Below are 9,888 nucleotides of genomic sequence, written 5' to 3'. Positions count from 1 at the left end.
TTCCCAGGTGCCTAATTCCAATCACCAGGTGCACGGATGTATAGGCGCACCTGCTGGGTAGGGGTCCGCAGTAGGGTGCTCTCAGGCGGGCATGGGTATGTGGCACACCGGTAGGCACCATGGTTTTTTAATTTTCGGGTTACCAGGTACCGATTTCCAATCACCAGTTGCACGGATGTCCATGCTAATCCGCATCCACCGACATATTTTAAACCGTCCATAAATCAGTCAGGGAGGGCGCCCATGGATAGAGGGCCGTGGTAGGGTGCTCACAGAGTGGGCATGTAAGTGTGGCACACCGGCAGGTGCATTTTGGAGCATTTTTCAATTTTCGGGTTCCCAGGTGCCTAATTCCAATCACCAGGTGCACGGATGTATAGGCGCACCTGCTGGGTAGGGGTCCGCAGTAGGGTGCTCTCAGGCGGGCATGGGTATGTGGCACACCGGTAGGCACCATGGTTTTTTAATTTTCGGGTTACCAGGTACCGATTTCCAATCACCAGTTGCACGGATGTCCATGCTAATCCGCATCCACCGACATATTTTAAACCGTCCATAAATCAGTCAGGGAGGGCGCCCATGGATAGAGGGCCGTGGTAGGGTGCTCACAGAGTGGGCATGTAAGTGTGGCACACCGGCAGGTGCATTTTGGAGCATTTTTCAATTTTCGGGTTCCCAGGTGCCTAATTCCAATCACCAGGTGCACGGATGTATAGGCGCACCTGCTGGGTAGGGGTCCGCAGTAGGGTGCTCTCAGGCGGGCATGGGTGTGGCACACCGGTAGGCACCATGGCACACCGGTAGGCACCATGGTTTTTTAATTTTCGGGTTACCAGGTACCGATTTCCAATCACCAGTTGCACGGATGTCCATGCTAATCCGCATCCACCGACATATTTTAAACCGTCCATAAATCAGTCAGGGAGGGCGCCCATGGATAGAGGGCCGTGGTAGGGTGCTCACAGAGTGGGCATGTAAGTGTGGCACACCGGCAGGTGCATTTTGGAGCATTTTTCAATTTTCGGGTTCCCAGGTGCCTAATTCCAATCACCAGGTGCACGGATGTATAGGCGCACCTGCTGGGTAGGGGTCCGCAGTAGGGTGCTCTCAGGCGGGCATGGGTATGTGGCACACCGGTAGGCACCATGGTTTTTTAATTTTCGGGTTACCAGGTACCGATTTCCAATCACCAGTTGCACGGATGTCCATGCTAATCCGCATCCACCGACATATTTTAAACCGTCCATAAATCAGTCAGGGAGGGCGCCCAGGATGGATAGAGGGCCGTGGTAGGGTGCTCACAGAGTGGGCATGTAAGTGTGGCACACCGGCAGGTGCATTTTGGAGCATTTTTCAATTTTCGGGTTCCCAGGTGCCTAATTCCAATCACCAGGTGCACGGATGTATAGGCGCACCTGCTGGGTAGGGGTCCGCAGTAGGGTGCTCTCAGGCGGGCATGGGTATGTGGCACACCGGTAGGCACCATGGTTTTTTAATTTTCGGGTTACCAGGTACCGATTTCCAATCACCAGTTGCACGGATGTCCATGCTAATCCGCATCCACCGACATATTTTAAACCGTCCATAAATCAGTCAGGGAGGGCGCCCATGGATAGAGGGCCGTGGTAGGGTGCTCACAGAGTGGGCATGTAAGTGTGGCACACCGGCAGGTGCATTTTGGAGCATTTTTCAATTTTCGGGTTCCCAGGTGCCTAATTCCAATCACCAGGTGCACGGATGTATAGGCGCACCTGCTGGGTAGGGGTCCGCAGTAGGGTGCTCTCAGGCGGGCATGGGTATGTGGCACACCGGTAGGCACCATGGTTTTTTAATTTTCGGGTTACCAGGTACCGATTTCCAATCACCAGTTGCACGGATGTCCATGCTAATCCGCATCCACCGACATATTTTAAACCGTCCATAAATCAGTCAGGGAGGGCGCCCATGGATAGAGGGCCGTGGTAGGGTGCTCACAGAGTGGGCATGTAAGTGTGGCACACCGGCAGGTGCATTTTGGAGCATTTTTCAATTTTCGGGTTCCCAGGTGCCTAATTCCAATCACCAGGTGCACGGATGTATAGGCGCACCTGCTGGGTAGGGGTCCGCAGTAGGGTGCTCTCAGGCGGGCATGGGTATGTGGCACACCGGTAGGCACCATGGTTTTTTAATTTTCGGGTTACCAGGTACCGATTTCCAATCACCAGTTGCACGGATGTCCATGCTAATCCGCATCCACCGACATATTTTAAACCGTCCATAAATCAGTCAGGGAGGGCGCCCATGGATAGAGGGCCGTGGTAGGGTGCTCACAGAGTGGGCATGTAAGTGTGGCACACCGGCAGGTGCATTTTGGAGCATTTTTCAATTTTCGGGTTCCCAGGTGCCTAATTCCAATCACCAGGTGCACGGATGTATAGGCGCACCTGCTGGGTAGGGGTCCGCAGTAGGGTGCTCTCAGGCGGGCATGGGTATGTGGCACACCGGTAGGCACCATGGTTTTTTAATTTTCGGGTTACCAGGTACCGATTTCCAATCACCAGTTGCACGGATGTCCATGCTAATCCGCATCCACCGACATATTTTAAACCGTCCATAAATCAGTCAGGGAGGGCGCCCATGGATAGAGGGCCGTGGTAGGGTGCTCACAGAGTGGGCATGTAAGTGTGGCACACCGGCAGGTGCATTTTGGAGCATTTTTCAATTTTCGGGTTCCCAGGTGCCTAATTCCAATCACCAGGTGCACGGATGTATAGGCGCACCTGCTGGGTAGGGGTCCGCAGTAGGGTGCTCTCAGCGGGCATGGGTATGTGGCACACCGGTAGGCACCATGGTTTTTTAATTTTCGGGTTACCAGGTACCGATTTCCAATCACCAGTTGCACGGATGTCCATGCTAATCCGCATCCACCGACATATTTTAAACCGTCCATAAATCAGTCAGGGAGGGCGCCCATGGATAGAGGGCCGTGGTAGGGTGCTCACAGAGTGGGCATGTAAGTGTGGCACACCGGCAGGTGCATTTTGGAGCATTTTTCAATTTTCGGGTTCCCAGGTGCCTAATTCCAATCACCAGGTGCACGGATGTATAGGCGCACCTGCTGGGTAGGGGTCCGCAGTAGGGTGCTCTCAGGCGGGCATGGGTATGTGGCACACCGGTAGGCACCATGGTTTTTTAATTTTCGGGTTACCAGGTACCGATTTCCAATCACCAGTTGCACGGATGTCCATGCTAATCCGCATCCACCGACATATTTTAAACCGTCCATAAATCAGTCAGGGAGGGCGCCCATGCCGATAGAGGGCCGTGGTAGGGTGCTCACAGAGTGGGCATGCAAGTGTGGCACACCGGCAGGTGCATTTTGGAGCATTTTTCAATTTTCGGGTTCCCATAGAGGGCCGTGGTAGGGTGCTCACAGAGTGGGCATGTAAGTGTGGCACACCGGCAGGTGCATTTTGGAGCATTTTTCAATTTTCGGGTTCCCAGGTGCCTAATTCCAATCACCAGGTGCACGGATGTATAGGCGCACCTGCTGGGTAGGGGTCCGCAGTAGGGTGCTCTCAGGCGGGCATGGGTATGTGGCACACCGGTAGGCACCATGGTTTTTTAATTTTCGGGTTACCAGGTACCGATTTCCAATCACCAGTTGCACGGATGTCCATGCTAATCCGCATCCACCGACATATTTTAAACCGTCCATAAATCAGTCAGGGAGGGCGCCCATGGATAGAGGGCCGTGGTAGGGTGCTCACAGAGTGGGCATGTAAGTGTGGCACACCGGCAGGTGCATTTTGGAGCATTTTTCAATTTTCGGGTTCCCAGGTGCCTAATTCCAATCACCAGGTGCACGGATGTATAGGCGCACCTGCTGGGTAGGGGTCCGCAGTAGGGTGCTCTCAGGCGGGCATGGGTATGTGGCACACCGGTAGGCACCATGGTTTTTTAATTTTCGGGTTACCAGGTACCGATTTCCAATCACCAGTTGCACGGATGTCCATGCTAATCCGCATCCACCGACATATTTTAAACCGTCCATAAATCAGTCAGGGAGGGCGCCCATGGATAGAGGGCCGTGGTAGGGTGCTCACAGAGTGGGCATGTAAGTGTGGCACACCGGCAGGTGCATTTTGGAGCATTTTTCAATTTTCGGGTTCCCAGGTGCCTAATTCCAATCACCAGGTGCACGGATGTATAGGCGCACCTGCTGGGTAGGGGTCCGCAGTAGGGTGCTCTCAGGCGGGCATGGGTATGTGGCACACCGGTAGGCACCATGGTTTTTTAATTTTCGGGTTACCAGGTACCGATTTCCAATCACCAGTTGCACGGATGTCCATGCTAATCCGCATCCACCGACATATTTTAAACCGTCCATAAATCAGTCAGGGAGGGCGCCCATGGATAGAGGGCCGTGGTAGGGTGCTCACAGAGTGGGCATGTAAGTGTGGCACACCGGCAGGTGCATTTTGGAGCATTTTTCAATTTTCGGGTTCCCAGGTGCCTAATTCCAATCACCAGGTGCACGGATGTATAGGCGCACCTGCTGGGTAGGGGTCCGCAGTAGGGTGCTCTCAGGCGGGCATGGGTATGTGGCACACCGGTAGGCACCATGGTTTTTTAATTTTCGGGTTACCAGGTACCGATTTCCAATCACCAGTTGCACGGATGTCCATGCTAATCCGCATCCACCGACATATTTTAAACCGTCCATAAATCAGTCAGGGAGGGCGCCCATGGATAGAGGGCCGTGGTAGGGTGCTCACAGAGTGGGCATGTAAGTGTGGCACACCGGCAGGTGCATTTTGGAGCATTTTTCAATTTTCGGGTTCCCAGGTGCCTAATTCCAATCACCAGGTGCACGGATGTATAGGCGCACCTGCTGGGTAGGGGTCCGCAGTAGGGTGCTCTCAGGCGGGCATGGGTATGTGGCACACCGGTAGGCACCATGGTTTTTTAATTTTCGGGTTACCAGGTACCGATTTCCAATCACCAGTTGCACGGATGTCCATGCTAATCCGCATCCACCGACATATTTTAAACCGTCCATAAATCAGTCAGGGAGGGCGCCCATGGATAGAGGGCCGTGGTAGGGTGCTCACAGAGTGGGCATGTAAGTGTGGCACACCGGCAGGTGCATTTTGGAGCATTTTTCAATTTTCGGGTTCCCAGGTGCCTAATTCCAATCACCAGGTGCACGGATGTATAGGCGCACCTGCTGGGTAGGGGTCCGCAGTAGGGTGCTCTCAGGCGGGCATGGGTATGTGGCACACCGGTAGGCACCATGGTTTTTTAATTTTCGGGTTACCAGGTACCGATTTCCAATCACCAGTTGCACGGATGTCCATGCTAATCCGCATCCACCGACATATTTTAAACCGTCCATAAATCAGTCAGGGAGGGCGCCCATGGATAGAGGGCCGTGGTAGGGTGCTCACAGAGTGGGCATGTAAGTGTGGCACACCGGCAGGTGCATTTTGGAGCATTTTTCAATTTTCGGGTTCCCAGGTGCCTAATTCCAATCACCAGGTGCACGGATGTATAGGCGCACCTGCTGGGTAGGGGTCCGCAGTAGGGTGCTCTCAGGCGGGCATGGGTATGTGGCACACCGGTAGGCACCATGGTTTTTTAATTTTCGGGTTACCAGGTACCGATTTCCAATCACCAGTTGCACGGATGTCCATGCTAATCCGCATCCACCGACATATTTTAAACCGTCCATAAATCAGTCAGGGAGGGCGCCCATGGATAGAGGGCCGTGGTAGGGTGCTCACAGAGTGGGCATGTAAGTGTGGCACACCGGCAGGTGCATTTTGGAGCATTTTTCAATTTTCGGGTTCCCAGGTGCCTAATTCCAATCACCAGGTGCACGGATGTATAGGCGCACCTGCGGCCGTAGGTAGGTGGTCCGCAGTAGGGTGTCTCGGGCGGGCATGGGTATGTGGCACACCGAGTAGGCACCATGGTTTTTTAATTTTCGGGTTACCAGGTACCGGGTCCGCAGTAGGGTGCTCTCAGGCGGGCATGGGTATGTGGCACACCGGTAGGCACCATGGTTTTTTAATTTTTTTTAATTTTCGGGTTACCAGGTACCGATTTCCAATCACCAGTTGCACGGATGTCCATGCTAATCCGCATCCACCGACATATTTTAAACCGTCCATAAATCAGTCAGGGAGGGCGCCCATGGATAGAGGGCCGTGGTAGGGTGCTCACAGAGTGGGCATGTAAGTGTGGCACACCGGCAGGTGCATTTTGGAGCATTTTTCAATTTTCGGGTTCCCAGGTGCCTAATTCCAATCACCAGGTGCACGGATGTATAGGCGCACCTGCTGGGTAGGGGTCCGCAGTAGGGTGCTCTCAGGCGGGCATGGGTATGTGGCACACCGGTAGGCACCATGGTTTTTTAATTTTCGGGTTACCAGGTACCGATTTCCAATCACCAGTTGCACGGATGTCCATGCTAATCCGCATCCACCGACATATTTTAAACCGTCATAAATCAGTCAGGGAGGGCGCCCATGGATAGAGGGCCGTGGTAGGGTGCTCACAGAGTGGGCATGTAAGTGTGGCACACCGGCAGGTGCATTTTGGAGCATTTTTCAATTTTCGGGTTCCCAGGTGCCTAATTCCAATCACCAGGTGCACGGATGTATAGGCGCACCTGCTGGGTAGGGGTCCGCAGTAGGGTGCTCTCAGGCGGGCATGGGTATGTGGCACACCGGTAGGCACCATGGTTTTTTAATTTTCGGGTTACCAGGTACCGATTTCCAATCACCAGTTGCACGGATGTCCATGCTAATCCGCATCCACCGACATATTTTAAACCGTCCATAAATCAGTCAGGGAGGGCGCCCATGGATAGAGGGCCGTGGTAGGGTGCTCACAGAGTGGGCATGTAAGTGTGGCACACCGGCAGGTGCATTTTGGAGCATTTTTCAATTTTCGGGTTCCCAGGTGCCTATTTCCAATCACCAGGTGCACGGATGCGTTTCCCAGCCCATGGATAGCACCTGCTGGGTAGGGGTCCGCACCTGCTGGGTAGGGGTCCGCAGTAGGGTGCTCTCAGGCGGGCATGGGTATGTGGCACACCGGTAGGCACCATGGTTTTTTAATTTTCGGGTTACCAGGTACCGATTTCCAATCACCAGTTGCACGGATGTCCATGCTAATCCGCATCCACCGACATATTTTAAACCGTCCATAAATCAGTCAGGGAGGGCGCCCATGGATAGAGGGCCGTGGTAGGGTGCTCACAGAGTGGGCATGTAAGTGTGGCACACCGGCAGGTGCATTTTGGAGCATTTTTCAATTTTCGGGTTCCCAGGTGCCTAATTCCAATCACCAGGTGCACGGATGTATAGGCGCACCTGCTGGGTAGGGGTCCGCAGTAGGGTGCTCTCAGGCGGGCATGGGTATGTGGCACACCGGTAGGCACCATGGTTTTTTAATTTTCGGGTTACCAGGTACCGATTTCCAATCACCAGTTGCACGGATGTCCATGCTAATCCGCATCCACCGACATATTTTAAACCGTCCATAAATCAGTCAGGGAGGGCGCCCATGGATAGAGGGCCGTGGTAGGGTGCTCACAGAGTGGGCATGTAAGTGTGGCACACCGGCAGGTGCATTTTGGAGCATTTTTCAATTTTCGGGTTCCCAGGTGCCTAATTCCAATCACCAGGTGCACGGATGTATAGGCGCACCTGCTGGGTAGGGGTCCGCAGTAGGGTGCTCTCAGGCGGGCATGGGTATGTGGCACACCGGTAGGCACCATGGTTTTTTAATTTTCGGGTTACCAGGTACCGATTTCCAATCACCAGTTGCACGGATGTCCATGCTAATCCGCATCCACCGACATATTTTAAACCGTCCATAAATCAGTCAGGGAGGGCGCCCATGGATAGAGGGCCGTGGTAGGGTGCTCACAGAGTGGGCATGTAAGTGTGGCACACCGGCAGGTGCATTTTGGAGCATTTTTCAATTTTCGGGTTCCCAGGTGCCTATTTCCAATCACCAGGTGCACGCACGGATGTATAGGCGCACCTGCTGGGTAGGGGTCCGCAGTAGGGTGCTCTCAGGCGGGCATGGGTATGTGGCACACCGGTAGGCACCATGGTTTTTTAATTTTCGGGTTACCAGGTACCGATTTCCAATCACCAGTTGCACGGATGTCCATGCTAATCCGCATCCACCGACATATTTTAAACCGTCCATAAATCAGTCAGGGAGGGCGCCCATGGATAGAGGGCCGTGGTAGGGTGCTCACAGAGTGGGCATGTAAGTGTGGCACACCGGCAGGTGCATTTTGGAGCATTTTTCAATTTTCGGGTTCCCAGGTGCCTAATTCCAATCACCAGGTGCACGGATGTATAGGCGCACCTGCTGGGTAGGGGTCCGCAGTAGGGTGCTCTCAGGCGGGCATGGGTATGTGGCACACCGGTAGGCACCATGGTTTTTTAATTTTCGGGTTACCAGGTACCGATTTCCAATCACCAGTTGCACGGATGTCCATGCTAATCCGCATCCATGCTAATCCGCATCCACACACATATTTTAAACCGTCCATAAATCAGTCAGGGAGGGCGCCCATGGATAGAGGGCCGTGGTAGGGTGCTCACAGAGTGGGCATGTAAGTGTGGCACACCGGCAGGTGCATTTTGGAGCATTTTTCAATTTTCGGGTTCCCAGGTGCCTAATTCCAATCACCAGGTGCACGGATGTATAGGCGCACCTGCTGGGTAGGGGTCCGCAGTAGGGTGCTCTCAGGCGGGCATGGGTATGTGGCACACCGGTAGGCACCATGGTTTTTTAATTTTCGGGTTACCAGGTACCGATTTCCAATCACCAGTTGCACGGATGTCCATGCTAATCCGCATCCACCGACATATTTTAAACCGTCCATAAATCAGTCAGGGAGGGCGCCCATGGATAGAGGGCCGTGGTAGGGTGCTCACAGAGTGGGCATGTAAGTGTGGCACACCGGCAGGTGCATTTTGGAGCATTTTTCAATTTTCGGGTTCCCAGGTGCCTAATTCCAATCACCAGGTGCACGGATGTATAGGCGCACCTGCTGGGTAGGGGTCCGCAGTAGGGTGCTCTCAGGCGGGCATGGGTATGTGGCACACCGGTAGGCACCATGGTTTTTTAATTTTCGGGTTACCAGGTACCGATTTCCAATCACCAGTTGCACGGATGTCCATGCTAATCCGCATCCACCGACATATTTTAAACCGTCCATAAATCAGTCAGGGAGGGCGCCCATGGATAGAGGGCCGTGGTAGGGTGCTCACAGAGTGGGCATGTAAGTGTGGCACACCGGCAGGTGCATTTTGGAGCATTTTTCAATTTTCGGGTTCCCAGGTGCCTAATTCCAATCACCAGGTGCACGGATGTATAGGCGCACCTGCTGGGTAGGGGTCCGCAGTAGGGTGCTCTCAGGCGGGCATGGGTATGTGGCACACCGGTATGCCTTTTGGGTTACCAGGTACCGATTTTCAATCACCAGGTGCACGGCTGTGGGACTCTGTCGTTTTTTCGACCAATTTCGGTAATTTTCAAAAAATGATTAAAAATACTTCCCGAAGGGCTAGAGGTCCCAAATTTCGTCTCATACCCTCTCTCGTGATGGTCAACAATTAGAGCATGTAAAAAAAAAAAAAAAAATCGGATCCACAGGCACCTATGTTTTCAGTGACATGCATTTTTTTCCCAAAACTTAAAACACGATTTTCTATTAAATATTTTTATACAAAAACGGTTTTAATTAAATGGAAATGCTCGTCTATATGTGCCCTTTCGTTTAAAAAAAACCCCATCCAGATTGGATGTGTACTTTTTGATTTATTCACGTTTTGGTGTCCTGAATTTGACCCCCTATTGAGGGGCCCTCAACAG

The sequence above is a fragment of the Oncorhynchus masou genome, unplaced genomic scaffold, assembly GCF_036934945.1.
Source record: "Oncorhynchus masou masou isolate Uvic2021 unplaced genomic scaffold, UVic_Omas_1.1 unplaced_scaffold_5340, whole genome shotgun sequence".
In the NCBI taxonomy this organism is placed as follows: Eukaryota; Metazoa; Chordata; class Actinopteri; order Salmoniformes; family Salmonidae; genus Oncorhynchus; species Oncorhynchus masou.
This window is presented reverse-complemented; position numbering follows the sequence as displayed.